We start from the raw sequence: 20,359 nt of genomic DNA, 5'->3' as shown, positions 1-20,359 counted from the left end.
GGACGTCTTCATAACCCCAACACAAGATGCAGGAAGTCTGAGGGGTAAGTGTCGTTGGCTGATTTCCATGTTTTAATCATTTCAAGACACAACATCCATAGATGAGACAGAAACAGCTGTGTCCATGTACTCCAATGCTTTTTGGACACATTTCATTCATGCACTTCAGTGGGCCTTGTGAAATAGCACTCATATGGGCACATTAAGATAAAAGCATTCTAAGGTGGTACATTTTGAAGCCACATGAAGCTTTGCCAACTCTCAGCTACAAAAAGGGAACTTTTAACAATGAGCTGTTGTTTCATTTGCAAACAGAAGTACCAAAAATCCTAATTCCTTCACAATATGGACTGCATAATAATGATCGTTGAATCTATAGTCATGCAACTCTCCATCAAGCCTCTGCTCTCAATAATCCACATGCATACAAACTCTCACACACTCTAGGATGATGCAAAAATCGATTTCATTGCTACTACAGAGTCTCGTATGAAACTTGGCTCTGTTACTGGCAGGTGAGCTTGAGTTACACTGCCTGTGAAACCCAATGATTCAGAGCTGAGAAGAGCCAGATACGGTAAGCACAACTGTGAGCAGAAGCCAAGAGAGGACATAGGGCTGAGATGGAGAGAGAGAGAGAGAGAGAGAGAGAGAGAGAGAGAGAGAGAGAGAGAGAGAGAGAGAGAGACACATGAAGGGCAAACTGCCTGGGATGTAGCAAATATCAACACTCTTATAAAAAGACCTGATGTGACAGCACTGAATAAATCTGATGCAAGAACAGTAAGGAGTTATCTCAGACATCTCGTCGCGTCACAAGGTAATAGCCCTTTTTATAATCCAAGTCCTTTACAGGCGTCCATAACAAAGCCCCACAGTCATCACGCCTTCGTACATATTATATTGATCTCACAACAGTGTAACAACACGTGTCCCAGCATCATTTTACATTGCATCACTGTAATGTTATGGAAGAGTAAACACGCAGGAGTTCACATATTCACACACTCAGACATGCACACACACACACACATTACACACATTGTAGATCCCCTGCTATACACTGATCCTGTCTCGCCTCTGTCACGCCACCATTATGCCTCTGTGACTCTTATACTGAAGGCAGGGCATTACAGGGGCGCGAATATCAGGCCTTAAACTGGCTCATCATTGGCTGAAGTGGATTATGGTACTCAGCACAGGCCCTTATTAACATCCAAGTGTGATGGTTTACACTCTAACAAGTGAATCAGCCCAGCATTGACACTGCACTCTAAAAGCTGGAATGTTAGTTTGAAAAGATACAGAATCTAATGCTATCAGTATTAAAAGTAGTCAAGACATGTTCAGAGACGGTCTTCAACCATTTTTAGAGAATTATCTGATGTCCATAAAAATGTCACTCTGTTTTCACTATTCGGAGTTGCCCCAGAGAATGCTCCTTTTAATAGGTGTCAAGCAAACATGATGGCTTTTTGTTCCCTTTTGGCCAGACAGCTTATATACTAGATGGAAGGATCCTGTACCTCCAACACATAGCCAGTGGATAAGGGAGGTCAAGTATCTTGTCCACCTAGAGAAAATCAGATACTCCATCAGAGGTTGCACCAGGACATTTTTTTAACACTTGGCAACCGTTCATATCCTATGTTGAAAACGTGACAGCTGCCAACATGACTGCAATCCCGTTCTTACTTTTTCATCCTTATTTCTATATAAATGTATATTTTTTTACTTTTTATTTACACATTTATATTTTTGTGTGCATCATGTCTCTATAGATATTTTGTTTAATTGTCTGGCTGTGTGCTTATTCAAGATCTAGTGCTGTGGGAATAAGGAGTAGGACATGTTTGTTTTTGTCTGTGACTGTCCTGTGTTACTGTTGTTGTTGTTGTTGTTCTCAATGTAAATGTTTTTTTGTGTCTATATCTAAAAACAATAAAAAAGACTGATCAAAAAAAAAATGTCACTGCAAAAGTTAGCCTTGCAAGATGAAGTCTGCTGTTAGTTGTGAGACAGCAAGGTAAATTGGCATCTTAGCTCACTTCTTATTTCAAACCAGGTTATGCTTTACAGTCAAACAAAATAACAGTGGCGCATTCATAAATGTTTTTTGCCCAAAATATAAATAAACAGAAAATAAACCAACAGGGTTCATGAAATTTAAAAGCATCATGGCATAAGCAATCAAAAAAATCGCCAACCATTTTTGCAAGTCGTCATAAAAATTTTGCAAAATTAAGTATTATTTGATATGTTATTCTGAAGTATTTTGCAAAACTGCCACTCATTTCTGAAAACAAACACCAACAAACATACAGATGGAAAGTAACCAAGCTAACCAGCAGCACAGGAGTAATCTAGCTGGTGTGCTGCAGGGCACACTGCTAGGCAACCAGCTGACCTAAATAGCAGTCATTACGTCACCACTAGTGACAGTTGTAGTAGCCACAATGTGACTGCTGTGACCTCTACTGTAATGTCAGTGATAGGACGTTGACAAGAGAGGGGGGGGGGGGGGGGGGGTACAAAAAAAAGCGTGAGGCAACTATTTGAGGGACTTGCTGTTGATTCAATGACGCGGGAAAGAGAAGTCACAGGGAGGGGGATTGGAAAATGTGTGTGTGTCAGTCTGTGTTGTTGATCTGGGGGACCAACAAGCTGGTAGGCTGGTTGCTGCTGGGCTGTGGGATTAAGTAGGCTTGTCTGGCTGTGGGTGGTGGCGGGAGGAAGGGGAGGGGAGTGTTATTGTGGAAGACCACGGGTGACAAGAGAAGGGGATGGAAGATGACGGGACAGGGGTGAGCAAAAGGGCTTGGGTTGCAGTTTGAACACTGGGGGGGTACAGCTGTTTGAGACTGTAGCTACTGGTAAGGCATTAAAGGGGAAAGACTCGGCCATGGGTTTGGGTGGTGGAAGAGGAAAGGGGAAGGACAGTAGGAGGAGTGAGTCGGGGGGGGGGGGGGGTTTCAGGCTAAGGGTACTGTTATAGTGCTGTTGCCGGAAGCTCCACCAACCGGTCCAACTGCAGACGCACAACAGATGCAGCCTCGAAGATGGATTATTTGACATGAACGTGGATCATCCCATGACATGTCGCTCGGCTTCTGACCTTTCCACCCATTCCCCCTCCCCCCACCACAAAAGGGTGGGCTAGCTGCCCCAGACTGAGCATGTGGGTGGGTGTATGCATATGCCAATGCATACAAGGGAAATCATGAGTGGCAGTGAATGCATTAGTGGCAGGGGTCTAGTGATGGTGCATGATGTATTGTGGGAGTATGCAAGTGTTGCAGACGATCCACATAATGAGGAACATCAAAGAAAGAACAGGTGGCTACACTATGACCTCCACCTTTTGGGTTTACCCAATCTCCAGGCTTGCTTGCTTGCTTGCATGCCAACATGTTGTAAACGTTTGGTTAAATAGATCCCTGAGTCAGAGTGTGTTGGGGTCGAGCAAAGCCACGGACTAGCCTGGTTTCCCACAGACCATCCCAGTCTGTGATTAGCTGGATTAAGTGACAGCTGCCCAAATGGTTGGAACAAGATAGATGGATGGGCAGGGGGATAAAGGGGAGAAGTGGGGGAGGGAAGGGGGAAAGGCTACTGAACAAAGACCCTTGTCCCAACACCATAACTCACCCCCATCCCAATCAAAACCATTGTCAGTGAAGAGACACAGTCAGCACGGGAACAATTAGTGTCAGCATGTGAGCTACTGATCCTGGTCAGGACAGTCGCATGGGCAAAGTCAAAAAAGTTGCCAGTGGTTCTTACATGAATCTTAATCTTTTATCCAACTGTGATATAACTCAGGGAACATCCAGATTTTATCAACCTTGCCCTATTTTTCTCAACATAATACACCCGTCAACTACATCTGACAGTGTGAAATACTTTATCCGAGACTGCGAAGAATCCTCTGTCAGTCAAATCTCCAAAACCCTTGGCGGCCCTTCCCCTAATGGATTAGAGGATTTACTCGGAGAAATCCTAGTTTTCAAGTCATGAAGGGGGGCATGGTGAAACAAAATTGGATGTTTGTGTGTCATGTACTGAGTGAACCTGTGCTTGCTCGGAATGACCTAATAATAAAGTGGCATCCTTACAACACACGGCGCAAAACGAACCAAACGTCATCTATTCATTGAATTGTGGTACAGTTCTGTAAGTAAACGTAAATGGCCCATTTTGTTTGATGCATAGGATGTGGTGGTGATGTCTGGGGAAAGCCACAGGTGTAGGTTCCCACGCCAGATGAGTGGTGGATGGATGATTGGATGTTGAACCAGTGATATAAAAAGAGACAGGGAACAGAGAGAGGTGGCAGTGGGAAGTGGAAGCCGGGGCAGGGTTGGGGTCAGTAAGCATGGGATCTGCACGCTTCTTTCTCAAAAGAGGGGTCAGCCCTCTGCATGTGGGGCGATGTGCCTGTTTGCATTCGAAGAATACTAAGAATGTGAGATCCAGGCCTGGTGTGTAATCCCAGGCAAGATCCCAGTCTGCCAACAATTCAGGGGAAGGAGAAAGGAGGTTTGATTGACTCTTTTTTGCCTCTTGGAGAAAGCCCAGACATTATGAGGACTGAGCTTTGAGAGTTGTTCCAGGGAGCTGCTTTTTATGCCTTCGATGCATAACTATAAAATTCACAGACAAGCACCACCTAATAAAACTCTGTCTGCAACTTTAAGCTATTTCTGCTTCCATGTCATTGAAAGGTGACCTGAATGTCCACCTCCCTGTTCCCAGCTCTTCCTCGCGGGAGCTCCACTGACATCTCTTGATTTATTGCCTTCTGATGGGACATGAGGTCATCACGATTCATCCCGTGGCCAGTAATCGCTGCATGTAATCTTCATTAATCTGTGATGTCAATCCCAGCTTTTGGTTTTACTAGGGCTGAGTCTACACTATTCCAGCAAGGGCATCGAGCTGCACCATTTTTGCTGAATAGCAAGGACAGTTGGAACAACAGCATGTGATGCATCTCGACTCATACCTTGTCTGGACACTGATTATTGGGATAACCGGTATAATATGGAAGATTAGAAGCTGTAGTCCATCAATTTTAATACAGCTCAATTAAAAATAACTGCTGAGGTGCAATGAATGAAAGAATAAACAATAAATAAATAAATGATGTTAATCAATTCTGAAATGACTAGTTGCATCTTTTCTAAAATAACCGGAGGTAATATAACTGAGCCTTATTGACTCTTAAAAAAAGTAATGCAAACACGCAGCAAGAAAAAGCCTGTAGTAAGATTTGTAGATCTGCACAGCCTGCAGCACAACTACAGACGTTTCCACTGAAAGAGACTCTTGAGAATTGAGCTAAGCCACTCTTTGCTATCACTATTACCTGGAGGGTGGACCCAATGACATGCAAATCTGTCCTGGTCAAACCCCTCAATCTGTTCAGAGACAAAGATCAAAGACCTCCAGTGGCAAAATCCTTGCAAATGGGGTGCTGATCCCAAGGATGCAAGATAGAAAAAACTGGAATCCCATAATATTGTCTCCATCGAATTAAACCATTAAATAACACAATGTGAGAGGACACTGATCTTAGTCATAATATGACAATTCCTCCTTGCGTCATTTTGGCGGCTAGAGCCTAAATCAGACCAAAGATTCACTTCCTCTGTCTGGAAATGAGCATGGTTACTGCTAAGGAATGAAGGAAAACACCTACAAGAAATCCTTCCTCTGTAATAACTGTGCTGAACAACCCAAAATAGACACTGCACACTTTTATCAGTCGCTGTTGTTAACGGTCCTTTTTTAAAGGGGACTGTAACATGTGTTTTCAATGTGGCAGTGTATGTGCTGAACCTTGTCAAAGGAGAATATTTGTCACTGTTGGGACAAGGAATATAGTCTGTCTGTCTGTCTGTCTGTCTGTCTGTCTGTCTGTCTGTCTGTCTGTCTGTCTGTCTGTCTGTCTGTCTGTCTGTCTGTCTGTCTGTCTGTCTGTCGTAGTGTGGGGAGTGTGTTTCAACATATGAATACTCATTTTGCATTCTCGGTTCCAAGAAGGAATAAGCACCAAAGATTACCCTCTAACACCTCTCACAACCTTGAACTGATGCAGTGTTAGTGTCTATTGTGTATGGTGCATTATATTCAACTTTTAAAGAGGGAAGCAGAAGTAGACATACTTCAATACTCCCTAAGGGAAATTGAAAATTATCACTCTGTTACTGACATGCTGCACACATGGGCTACAAATGGACACATGCAAGAACACTGCATGGACACACACGAATGATAAGATGTCACAGTGAGGGGGGCTGCACCCCAAGCAGTTGGGTGTTCGGTTCCTTTCTGAAGGTTGCCCCGCCAGTGCCCAGGAAGTGAACCAGCACCTCTCCAGCTAGCATTCTCAACTTCCAGTCTTGGAAGGTAAGGGACTTGAACTGGTTCTTAAGCCAAGTCCGGAGAGACTGAGCCACTGCCGCCCCAGCGTTTGACAGATTGAATGACACCCACTCAATAATTGGTTGACAACTAGTTTTTGTTTTTGGGATGCGTAGCGACTTCAGTGAGCTTTTTTTAAAAAAAAAACACAAGAATTTGCAATTGATGAGTATCTTAAATTAGAGCAGTTCCTATTTACCTCATTTAAAAAAAAAAAAATCACAAATAAATGTCACCACTTTTTGAATTTCAACCTTTAAATGGCTTCACTTAATACTTCTCTGTTGATTAATTGAATTATATTGGATTGCTGATGAGTGACTCATCATCATACATCATAATATTCATTCACACTACTAGAACTACATGTGTGGTCGAGAAAGCAGGTTAGAGACTGAATAACAGTCATATCTCTGCTGGGTAGGGAGGTGGGGGGCTGTGAATCCTGCACACAAGTTGCTTGCCAGAGTCGTGTGCCAAGAGATGTCGCACTGAAGGCAAGGCATTTGGCTGGCTGTTGTACACCGGCTGTGCACACACACACACGGCCCATTGAGCATGCTGCTACTATGCCAACAGGGTCATTACCCATGCACTTCCAATACAACAAAACCCCTCCCCTCCTGGTGCTAATTAACCAGCGTGATCCAAGACTATGCAACACATAAAACAAACACCAGCACACGCACATTTGCATAGAAATGCTAAATGACTTCACATACAAACTTAGGATATGCATGAGCATGCATCATGTGATTCATTGTTTACGTACTCCCCTACTAAACAAACTTTGGGCTACATGATCTGACAAGATGTGGAAGGATAATGCTTTCTAGATTTTTCTTACATGCATGAATTATGTTGTTTTGCCTAAACATGGAGGCAGTCTTATCTAAAAATTGTAATTTACAACACAGGAGTACCAGAAATCTCCATCATTTTACGGGCTAAGAAACATGACACTTCAACAACTTCAAAGTTTTGGAACAATGAAGTTGGAGCTCAGCTCTCGTGGATTCTTCCTCAAGTGGTAATTTGCCTTCAGAAGAGCTACAACATCAATAGACATGCCTTAGAACATTAACAGGCTAATTCCTGATCCAAAGCAACAGGGCACCTGACTGGAGAGCAATACAGCACCGCCTCCAGCCGAGGCCCATTATCATTTCAAACAGGTTCAACAGTATAGTGACAATTTAACTGCCCATGTAATGACGTGCTTTAATTACCCCCACAAGGAGACTCTAGCACCTGCACACCATTCATTTAACAAGAGGCAGGGGACATGGTGGGCTGCAGGAACATTCACAGACTCACAGGACACACAGGTCAAACATTTCAACCACTGCTTTGGTCTAAGAACAGTGGGTAATTACAGATTGATTGCATGTGTTGGGGATAACAAAGGGACTAGTTTATATCAGGACCAACATTACACTGAATTTGTATTTCCGGCAAGCTGGAATTGCAATCAAATGAAAAAAGGAGGCATCCCACTCCATGATACTGGATCTGTACTTTATCTTCCAATCAGCAACCTAACATGTGCATCTGGTTGTTTATCTCACTATTGTTATCTCGATGGCTGAACTGCCAATACTGGCTTCAATGCTTGACCAGAATAAGGAGCATCAACAATGTCAACTGCTAAACATTACAACTTTTCCAGAAGTTAGTGGACACAGGCCCCTATTTAGAATTAACTTCCAATGTCAGACATTTAGTAAAACAATACGGAAGTACAAACTAAATAAAAAACAAGATCAGTAAATAACTTAATCTACAAAAAGATACCCAAGTTGTATTTCTTACTTTGATTTTTGTAAGTAGTTGTCAAGCAAGTTGTCTAAAACAAAATTTCCATTGAAGCCAATAAGCACTTTTAATTAATACAGGATTAAATGAAAAAAAAAACACTTAATGCGACAGGCTGTTCTCAGTGCAGTGGTTTGCTTAAACTGTGGTTTTCATTGAGGCTCAACCCTGATATACAACACGAGATTATTCTCATGCTCCGTGGCAAAAGAATACACATGAATCTTTTTGCTTTAGAAAACCTTTGTTAGCAACAAACAAACAGAACACACAAAACAACTACTGAAGATTATTCCTTTTCAAATGAGACACTTTAAATAATGATTTTCATGCTGTGATTTTACCATGGCTGAAGAAGATAACTTGATAAGGAGGCCAGTAACAGAGGGAAACTATTGCATTTCGCACAGGCCAAAATAAGTAAAGAAATAGTAGAAAATAAGACTGCCCAATAAACCACAATTTCATCATTATGGAAATATGAGTGTGCTCAATGGCTTAGAATGGGGTATGGAACATATAGACGTGTCCATACCAATCTCAAACGATGGCTAAAATGTCCCCACCAATATTAAGGTTGAAGGGGGAAAAAATGTGCTTCATGCGGCACACAAAGGGTTAAATCCTTTCCCAAATCAAATACTTTTTGATTTGCTTAGCTCCCTGTAGGCTGTTTCGCTTGCAGGTTTCGCCAGTGTTGACGGTGCACTCATATCTGAGGATGTCGGCAGGCAAGGAAAGAAAGATGGACATTATAAGCTATCTCAACAAACAAAGTGTAAGTCACCAGAGGAAAATAGTCCCCCCTCATAGGCAACCGTGATTGAATGCAAAACATCATTTCCGTCCTCGCCGATGTCAAAATTAAAACTACGCCCTTGAGCGTGCTCAACAGAAACATGAAAAAAGTCAGAAGTTATTGCAAAAAATAAGAAAAACTCTTTATGTGAACAGACAATGCTTTCTCTTTATCTATTTGATTCACATTTTGCATAATTTTCTCAACTCATGCTGGCATTATAGAAAATCCCAACAACAACTGATACAAAGAGCACCTAAAAGATCCAAATGATCTCAATAAAGTCTAGTGTTCAACATTCCTGAGAGCTGTCAATGAAATAGCTCAAAGCAAGCAATATCAAAGGGCAGAGCACACGTTAAAACACCATCACCCTTGTGAGGCATGGAGTACGACTGCTGCTTAATTTAGTGTCACTTAAAGGGCACAGGTTCACACTGTAGTTGATAAAAAATACAAAATGAACAAAACTTCACAGTAACACAGGTCCATTTGATATTATGAATGAAGTCAGAGTCAGGTGGTCTGATGGAGGTTAGAGCACGAGTTCCCACGGGAAATGTTTAGATCACACACAATACTCACTGCAGCACTGTTGACGAGCGATGCAGCAACACTGAAGTCTGTTCGACCTGTGAACTCTGACAGTGAAGGGAAACAGAACGTATGACTTCTGAGACAAAATTGTGCTGAGTCTGAAGGGTTGAGGCTTTACTGGAACAAAATGAGAGTGTCGACTTAAAGTCCCAGAGTCTGTCTTCTCATTACTTCACCTTCATGGACACATTGAGGAACAGGAGACAGACCAGCAGTTGGTGTAGCAGCTCACAATTTCACATTCAGTTTGAATTATTCATACATGCAAGAAATTGCACAACACAGCGTTATGAATGAATCCTTCGCTCTTTGAAGAAGTCTGTTTTTGCAGGCTGGTTCTTGGAGAGTTCGATTCGTTTAACATGATGAGAGATAAAACTGCAGGCTAGGACAGAATATGAAATGTGTTTAGTTGAATAAAATAAACTACTGTAAGCACTTAAAGTCATGAAACGATGGCGACAAGGCCAGTCAAATATTCATTCATTCATCCACCGCTCCCCTTGGGGTCCCATGGTTCACACCCTACTCTCCCATTTACTCACTACAGATACACACGCACAGCAACAATATGGCTGCCAGCATTAATAGAGAGTTCTTCCTACAGTCTTGTCAGTCGTATGGAACTTCCAGACCTCGCACAAACCACAGTCTGCTACAAAGTTTGTTCAAAGGCCATGACAAATAAAGGCATTAGCACAACCAATTTAGTTTGAAATCTTGAATTTACAGCCCACAAACACTCGCTAAGAAGCAGCCAACATTAGTGGAATCATCCAGAAAGATGAGAAAGAGACACGGTGGAAAGCTTTTACTGTTAAAGCTAGGTTGTTCATATATACAGTGAAAAAGCCCAGATTTATCCACATGCTTTAGACTGTTAACCCCAGGTACGTGCCACTCAGCCGCAAGTATTCAACTAAAATGACCCTTCCTCATCTGGATAACAAATAACATTTTTTGTAATAAGAACGTTTTTTTATGACGATAGAAAACAAACTCAAAGACTGACAAAAAAGAAAACCCAGTGTTCAAGTGTACAGACAGTTTGCGGGCTGTGCTGCCGTCTGGCAGGCTAGATGTAAAACTGTCTAGTTATCTAAATATAAAACACATTTTGAAAGGCTTTTGGTTAGAGTGACAGTATCTTCTAGGGACTCTGCCATCTGGAGGTAGACACTTGTTCTTGTTGACATTACTAGAGTTTTTTCTGGTAGGAGCATAGACTGTATAAAATATGGACGCAGTATCCGTAACGTCACACATCTGTCTCTGAAGCGCTGTTTTGAGGCCAATCGGCGGCGGCAGCCACATTGCTGCTGTCAAGCGATTGTGACGCCTCTCATTGGAAGACTCGTAATCTCAATATCTTCGAAATTGTCGCGTTGGAAAAAAATTCACGCCCCTCAGTGTGTGCCGATCGAGAAATGAGCTATCCAGACTACACTGGTCTTTTGTACCAGGCTGTAAACATGTTTATTTCTGCTGTAAAGATCGGCTTTTTTGAATTGGTGTGTATATGACTTCCGGTATTTCCGGAGCCAGCCTCAAGCGGATCCTCAATGAACTGCAGTTTTTAGCACTTCCGCATTGGACTCATATTTTTAGACTGGAGGTTGCCGCTTGGATAGGTGTAGAAATAAGAGGTGGTTTATTTTGGCTTCCACAAAACAAACCTCAGTTCCACAGCAGCTACAAACAAAATACATTAAGGGATTAGATCAAATAAAATGATCTGCATGACAAGCAGCACACAACTGGGAAAGGAGGTCTAGAATTAACGCACACCATTTGGTCCCTTTCAGCACACCATAGTCAAGCTGCCGCAGTGTCTCCCTGCTTCCTCCTGCTGCCATGATAGTAAATAACGACACTCTTCTAAATGGCATATTTCACTTTAAAAAAAAATCAAAGACAGAATTAAAATGTCACCAAATTACCTTGAGTTTGAGCTACCCATCTGTACTAAGAATACAGTTGCACCTAATCAGGCATTACAAAAGCCAGCAGTGTACTATTTTGGAATTGGCAAATCACCACAGACTTGTGGATGAAACTAAATGAAGAAAGTTAATTACTACACTTGCTAAATGGGTGCAGATAAGTCAACACTGTAGTAGACTCACATTCGATTCCCTAATCAAAAAACACAGGTAAGAATTGCTATACAAAGTTAAAATGTAAAATACTTGAATTTTGAACATGTGATTAAAATGTGATTATTCAAATTCAGCAATTACACCGTGATTAAATAAATTTCATTTAACATCCCTTCTTAGAACCTTATTTTCCCTCTGTTGTTTTATGAGCAACTGAGCTATGCAGAAACCCCCTTTATGCAACACACACAAAGACAAAGTGGTTAATCTGTACACTTAAATATTTGTGCAAGTGTGATTACAACCTTGACACACAAATAACACACCCCGAGCAGTACTTTCACTAAAAGGGAGTGTCAGTTCTGCCTGACCTGCTAATTGCATAATCAATACGGAGCTGAGCTGAATCACAGGTGAGACCGTTCTAAGTGGCTTTCCACGCAGCAGCCCTGGGACCAGACGAGGGAGGGATGGGGGAGGGAGGCACTGAAAGGGAAGATAATTGTTTACTAGAAGCCTATGTAGCCGTCTCCTAGCAACGCTCTGACAAGCTCCGCATCAGGTGTGGCTAACCATGGCAGCCTGTGCTAGCTTATGGTTCTGTATGTGTGTGTGTGTGTGTGTGTGTGTGTGTGTGTGTGTGTGTGTGTGTGTGTGTGTGTGTGTGTGCGTGTGCGTGTGCATGTGCGTGTGCGTGTGCATGTGTATGTGTATCCAAAATAAAGCTTAGAGGGGAGGGGAGGCAGAGAGAACAACAGTATATGTGGAGTCAGTATATGTGACTATATGAGCTACTACCAAAGGCCCTGTCCTAGTTTTTACTTAAGCAGCACCTGCACTTATTGTTCCACTCAGATGAGGTGAAAGTTAAAGTGTTCGAATGGAAGAAAACAATAAACAGCAATGTAAAGAAATCTAAACAGCAGCTGAGTTTAAATGTACTTTTGGTAATGCAAAGATCCAAAGGGTATTAAAGATACACTTCAATAAGCTGAAAACAAAACAGACATATATTTGGTGATCACAAGTAGGCATGCTCCGATCCGATCCTGGTATCGGATGTTGGCTAGATCGGACTCAAAAAGCTACATCAGATATCGGTGACAAGGAGCCGATATATAGTGCCGATCCATATGACAGATCTATTCATCTCAGTTCTATGCTTTTCTGTGTAGCCATGTGCGTCTCATCAGCGCCAGACGGTCTGTGCATTCTTGCCTGGTGGAGCATGGAGGATAACTACAGAGGCTCTGCAGTTTAGGTGCATGACACGCTTCTTTTACTAACAACTCTGCCGGAAACTTGCAACATGTGCAGCGCTAATGTTTTGACGGATGGCAGTCGCACTGAAAAATATAATGGGAGCCCAAAGGAAGAAGTTTACTTGAGCTGTAGCCTACTGCAGAAAAGCAAGAAACCTTCTATTAATGGATTCAAAGTGTGAAAAAACGGACAGGTTATTGGATTTAATTGTTCCGGATCCTTGAAATGAAGGGATTCCAGCCTCTGGTTTAGTACTTGCAACCCAGGTACAGTTCATCATCAAGTCAGATAAGCCTGAAGTTGCCAAAACATGATTCTATCCTTACATTAAGGAATAGAGATTGTTATATCAATCCCTGGATCGGATCGGCTAGTATCGGTATCTGCAGATACCGAAGCCCAGGTATCGATATCGGTATCGGGACCTAAAAAGTAGGATCAGTGCATCCCTAATTACCAGTTGGCTTCCTCTATCACTGATTGGATGTTTGGGGTGATTTCTCTGGAACTAAACCCAGTAACCACTAGTCTGTAAGCACTTCAGATATGTCAAATGTTGGTATGGGCTCATTTACCTCTTCTACACCAGCGTAATGTGCAGACTGGAAATCTAAAATAACAAAATTAACAGCTTTGGGTGCACAGTAGTTCATTTGATTTTGTCAATCCAAACAGGCGTCAATTTATCATTTGAACGTCAACATTTCTGTATCATGACAACAATAGTTTGAGTTTGGCAACACTACGCACATTTTATGTCGAACTGACTCACGACAAATGCTTCTCAAGTCTGTAATGTTATCAATTGGCTTCTGAAAAGGCATTTTGAAGCCCAAAGATGGTGGTCGCCCACAATGAAAATTTTGACTCAATCTAACTTTCAGTCAACCTAGAAACAGATGAAGATGTGGAGCTTAGGCAGGAATTGAACCTCCTCCCAAACAGCTACAATGCACCCACTCAAATCAACCACGCAACTAAAAGAACCTTCAACCCCCATTAAGTGTGTGTGAACACAGACATGAGCACCAAAACCCTTTTTGAACCAGCTGTAACTAGCTCATCTTAACATGGGTTTTAATGGAGATTCCTTGGCTTATGCAGCCAGCCTCAAGTGGACACTTAAGGAACTGCATTTTTTCTTTTCATTCGCTCATTCATTTCTGAATTCATTTTTCAACACTGCAGGTCGATGCTTGCTCAACATAAGTCATTGACTAGATAGTACATTGTTTTAAGTCGTTATTGAAAACATTTGTCAATTAAAAAAGCATATTTGAAAGGAAACAAATCAATGTCGTCTTACCTGATGTTGTTAAACACTTTTTTTTTAGTGTTAGACAGCTATTTAGTCAATCTTTACGGCTCATTACGCATAAAATGTAGTGGTAATCTGTTTGGTTTAATTAAAGCAAAGTAGCCAGCAGGCTGCCCTGATTTGGTAAAATTCGATTTTTACATTAAGACCAAAGCTGTAAGTGGATGATTGCAACCAATTGAATTGGGGAATTCCCAACCCCTCCATCAGAAATGCAGACCCTTGGATTACTCTTAGTAGTTTCCAGCTGTTTGGCTTAGAGTGGCAGAAATTTAACATATTTTCAGACCATAGTTTTGCTTTACAAAAACTTTATTGACTCAAACTGTAGGTCACTGCACTCTAAGCAAGAACATATAATCTCCTGAGCTGTTTGTAGAAGCAGAATGGGTCTAATCTTGAGTTACAAGAAAGTCAAGAACGAGTGCTTGATTTATTTGTAAGAGAGAGAAAAGGCATGTACAACAATGCATGACAGTAGCACAAAAAAAGCATGAGAGCAACGTTGTGAATCCGGCATACGCAAGCCAAAACCATTCAAATAGTTTGGGTTTGTTCCAAGCGCAACAATCTTCAGCAGGTCTGTGCAGATTAACACGTTTTTGAAATGCAAATTAGATCTTCCAATACCTCCTACTTCTGAAATGATCAGACTTGTGAGACTGACAGACAGCACACTAAGTGAGTGCATGAGCAGCAGTCCAAACAAACTTGGTACACACACTTTCTCCCCTGATGAAAGATACACTTGTGAGGCTAGGTGTTATTCTAACAGGATTATTGGAGGTTAAACACCAGTATAACACACACTTCATCTACATTCTGTTTAAAATCATCAAACAAGCTCGGTGGCTGTTGTAGACTAGCAAGCGGTCTAGCTACCTACTGCATGCATCTATTTACTAGCCGAGGGAGGTCTGATGCATATCCAAGTTCAGAGCAGATACAGTTACAAACAGGCTTCCTTCAAAAGGATGCCCGGCGGATGTAGCTGGGGGGGCGGGGAGGCAGCGAGAGAAAGGAGGCTCAGAAATTTCACCGGCAATTTCATTAGTGATCAAATGGAAAGACGCATCTCTCTCCTCTCCCCTCTCTCTCTCTCTCCTGAAGTGCTCACACAGCATGGGAAACAAAATGGAAACTCAATCAGATGAGCCAAAGAGGCCTTAACTCAGTCAGCTGACTGCTCAAGTGCGTTGATGTTTGAGGTCCATTCATAAAATTAAAGTTTGGTCCACATGCTACAGAACCTGTCAACCTAAATTTGAATTAAACAACACTTCTTAGGGGAAGAGTTCAAAGGTTTATGAAAGAAAAGTCTCTAATTGTTGTGTTTTTTTAATCTATACACAAACAAACATTTAAAAAAAACGATTTATGTGTTTGTGACAATTCAACGCTACTGCTATTTCTTGAAAAATGAATCCAGGCACATTCATTCCTAACATTTACTTGTAGCAGTGTATGTAGGTATTTACATGAGCAAAAACATTGTGTATAAGCTTTAGAGGTGCCAGGTAATACTAAAAAAAAGCTAACGCCATTCCCATTTTCATCATCAACTATTTTGTATGTAGTGCTAGCTAGCAAACATTTGCCTAATTTGGTGCTGTACTAACATGATAGCCTAACACCTAGCTGCTAAACATGATCATAGTAGCATTTACTTTATGTGCGTTTTAGCATTTAGCTAAAGGTACAGCTATGCCTTATTCAAAGGATTCGCTAGTGTGTACATTTGACAAAGACATGAAAGATCCTCAAAATTAACAATAGCTCAAAGTCCAAGTAATGAGTTTTTACTGGTTATGAAACAGACTGAAATTAATACTCATACCCCTTTACAAATGACCCTAGCTTGTTGGTCAAATCGTGTGTATTGTTTATAGTTAAGGCACCCGCTACTAGCTAGCTGAGGGAATGGTTAATAATGGCTATGACCACAATGCTACAATGCTCTGCAAGCACATCGCGATTTGGCAGTATTTTGATCTAGAAGATAGAGATAAAGTTGTATGTAGGCATATAACACTCCTGTAGCAACATACAACCAGTACAGAAATGTAGACATTAAGCTGTAGGGAGGACCAACAGATGTTGTTGTTAGCTAGCTAACAGTCAGCAAACCAATTTCATTGTTTATCTACAGACTCTGTGATTATGTGATTGGCCCAAGTGGCAACCTCAGGTCTAAAAATATGAGTCCAATTTGGAAGTGCTAAAAACTGCAGTTCATTGAGGATCCGCTTAAGGATTGGCTCCAGAAGTACTGGAAACCACATACACACAAATTCAAAATAGACAATCTTTACAGCAGAAATAAAGATGTTTACAGCCTGATACAAAGGCGAGTGTAGTCTGGATAGCTCATTTCTCGATCGGCACACACATTTTTTTCTAACGCGGCAAATTTGAAGATATTGAAATTACGAGTCTTCCAATGAGAGGCACAGCTGACTTGATTGACAGGTGGGAACACTGTAGCTGTTGGCTAGGAGGCTCAAAGCCCGCCTCATTACGTCACAATCGCTTGACAGCAGCAATGTGGCTGCCTACGATGATTGGCCTCAAAACAGCGCTTCAGAAACAGATGGGTGACGTCCCGGATACTATGCCCATATTTTATACAGTCTATGGTATGACCACAATGCTACAATGCTCTACTAGCACATCGCGATTTGGCAGTATTTTGATCTAGAAGATAGAGATAAGGTTGTGTGTAGGTTGTGTTTTGTTATACTGGCATATAACACTCAACTGTAGCAACATACAACCAGTACAGAAATGTAGTCATTTAGCTGTAGGGAGGACCAACAGCTGGCATTGTTAGCTAGCTAACATGCTGAGCCACAGTAAGCAAACTAACTTCATTGTTATCCACAGACTCTGTGATCCAAATGTTTGGCCTTTTTAAATATATTATTCTCAATTTCAACTGTTTTATGAGTATTTTCTAACCTTAAGACTAGTCCGTTAGTCAGACTTTACATTTCTGTTTAAACAACTAGGAAATAATTTGCTGCGGAACATCCCCGATCTAACCGTTTCTTTCTTCCACCAGCCATGCCTAACTCTTAACTGTAAATATTGTCACTTAAGCTGCAAATTTTACTAGGAAACAAATACCTTTGTACGATTCTGATAACCCAGCATATGAACTTCAACGAAATCTACAAATTCCTCACAATAGAAAGCAGAAGTAGAGTGCATTTCCAGTAAATCCCAGCCTGTGGGAAACACTGAGAGTAGGTTGAGCTCAAGAGGTGGCAGAAAAAGCATCAATAGTCAGTCTCTTTGCTGACATACTGGCAAGACGAGCCAGGCTGGAGAATCTTTGGAATGACTTCCAAACAATGGATAAGCATCATGCAATGCGAGTAAAATCAGCCATTAGCAACTGTATCACACCGGTGGGAAGATAACTAAGCTGAGAGGAGGAGAGGCTGTGATGTCTCTGTGTCATCACTGAAGGAGAAGCATTTCCCAGAAATGCAGGATGACTTTCACTGTTATAGCTCGACTGCTCCACACTTCACTGAGAGATGAAAAGTGCTCTTTGAGAACAAGCTCAAGTGCCTGTTCAGAAAAGTATAGGCATCAAAGGGGCATTGTCACAGCTCAGGATTTCAAGGTTAACTTGAAAATTACTGCTATGTTCACATCAATTGCTGAGCCTGTAAGCTTTAGTGAATTAAGTTTTACCAAAGGCATGCATAAGTGTTGGGTGAACTAAGATTAGAGATGCAACTAATAACTGAGAGAAAGATTGTCACAGTTTGATGATGGGGGGATTTTTCAGGTAAATTTCAAAGCAATAAAGCCAAAGATTTCATGCTTTTGGACTTCCTAAATGAACGTATTTGCTTGTATTTGTCATTTTTACATGAAAATTGTTTGGTTTCTGAATATGGAACTAAAATAGGGATGCCCAGATCCGATCCTGGTATCGGATATCGGCTAGATCGGACTCAAAAGCTAGATCGGATATCGGCGACAAAGGGCCATATATATTGCCGATCCATGTGAACAGATCTATTCATCTCAGTTCTATGCGTTTCTGTGTTTACAACAGCCATGTGCGGCTCCTACGTCATCAGCGCCATCAGGTCTGTGCATTTTTGGCCCAGTGGAGCATGATGAAGGATATCTACAGAGACTCTGCAGTTTAGGTGCATGCTTCTTTTGCTAACAACTCTGCTGGAAACTTGCACATGTGCAGCGGTAATGTTTCGACGGATGGCAGTTGCTCTTAAAATATAATGGGAGCCCAAAGGAGGAAGTTTACGTCAGCTGTAGCCTAGTGCAAAGAAGCAGAGACCTTCTATTAATGGATTCAAAGTGTGAAAAACGGACAGGTTATTGGATTTAATTGTTCCGGATCCTTGAAATTAATGGATCTCAGCCTCTGGTTTAGTACGTGGAACCCAGGTACAGTTCACCATCAAGTCAGAAAAGCCTGAAGTTGCCAAAACATGATTATATCCTCACATTAAGGATAGAGATTGTTAATCAATACCAGGATTGGATCGGCTAGTATTGGTATCGGCAGATACGAAAGCCCAGGGATCGATATCGGGACCTAGAAAGTAGGATCAGGGCATCCCTAACTAAAAATGATATGATTACATCACAATGACTAGAAAGTGGGATTAATCATTTAGCATCTTTAAGGTTTCTTTGGATGCAAAATGATTAATCCAAATTATACAAACAGAATATCATTACTGGAGCAAATCATTGTTGCAGTCCTAATGAGATATCTATGCTACTTCCATCTTGCACAGCCAAGCTACCATGTGTGCCAAATTTATGTCAGCTTTCCCAAGAGAATAACACGCAGATTGCAAGTCTAAGTATGTGATCATGGACCACAATCTGTCATTTCTGCACGGTTCTTGGAAAAAAAGGTAACCCATGCCGCTCTTTTTATTCTGACTGAGAAATAGAGAGATGCAGGACAATAATTCCTGCATCCTTACTTCATTTTCACATCGTCTAAGATGCTGGTTCAGGATGACAGAAGGGTCTGGCCCTTGTTGGTTTCCACTGAGGCTTAAAACTGGCAGTTATCCAGACGACACAGCCCAACAGTACACTGCATCTTTGTTCTTCAGTGAAGAAAGCAACAACGCCACAGCAAGTGACCCTGCAGGCTTGTTGTGACATCTGGCACTGGAATAGTCACGGTTATCGCAGGGTCCACTTCACAGAAACACAACACACAGAAATGCCCTCTCACCTCCGCCTCGAGGTGTCAGTCAAACAAGTCACAGAGACACTGCTAGTGGTTCGAACCCACGTGATGATGATTGTGAAAAGTGTGAGATTTTTAATCCAGGGTTGGCAGCTGAAAATCAGTTAGCCTAGGTGCTAACAATACCACCTACACAAAAGCCTCCCTCATTAGATATATGGCCTTTACCGTGTGAAATCACACCTTCGCCATTTTCCCCCTGAAGCTTTAAGAGGTGGCTGTTAATTCACTAAAAGGTGGGCCGCCTCTGCTATAAACAGCTGCAGGAAACCCTCCAATCATGAAATACACAAAGAGAAAAGCTGGATCAAACATGTGAAGCCATCAACACAAAAGACTCCTAAAAAGCCAAGCTGTAAGGAGATCAGTATACTCGCGCAAAGATATGCTCATTACTGAACCTACCAATTATGCAAATCAAGATTTATCCAATTATAGCACAATTCAGATATCTACTTGGCTTTTTATGGCTCAGTGTTAAAAAAAAATGTCTCAAGCTTTTGGTCCAAACAGGGCTGAACACAGCTAATGATGTACTCATTATTTATTCCAAGAGTCAATTAATGATTCAGTTATTTGAAGACCCCTCACTAGTTAAAATATTTCAAGGAGACTTCTGTGTGCCTTTCTTCGTCTGACCTTCAGTCAAACACCCAGAGATATTTAGTTAATTAGCAAATATTTGCATTTGAGAGGCTGTATCCAGTAAATAGATTCATCTTCACTTAATCATCATATTTAGGGCTGCAGCTAGCAGTTATTTCAACACCACTTCTTCTAGTGATTAT

At 41.5% G+C, this 20,359-nt stretch overlaps 1 protein-coding gene across 2 annotated transcripts in view; it reads right to left on the bottom strand.

The window, feature by feature from the left end:
• The window catches only part of jag2b (jagged canonical Notch ligand 2b), a 63,019-nt gene that overhangs the window by 40,563 nt on the left and 2,097 nt on the right, over positions 1 to 20,359 (bottom strand). The gene's annotated exons all lie outside the window — the stretch shown is intronic.

This window comes from Notolabrus celidotus, chromosome 13 (assembly GCF_009762535.1).
Source record: "Notolabrus celidotus isolate fNotCel1 chromosome 13, fNotCel1.pri, whole genome shotgun sequence".
In the NCBI taxonomy this organism is placed as follows: Eukaryota; Metazoa; Chordata; class Actinopteri; order Labriformes; family Labridae; genus Notolabrus; species Notolabrus celidotus.
This window is presented reverse-complemented; position numbering and strand designations above follow the sequence as displayed.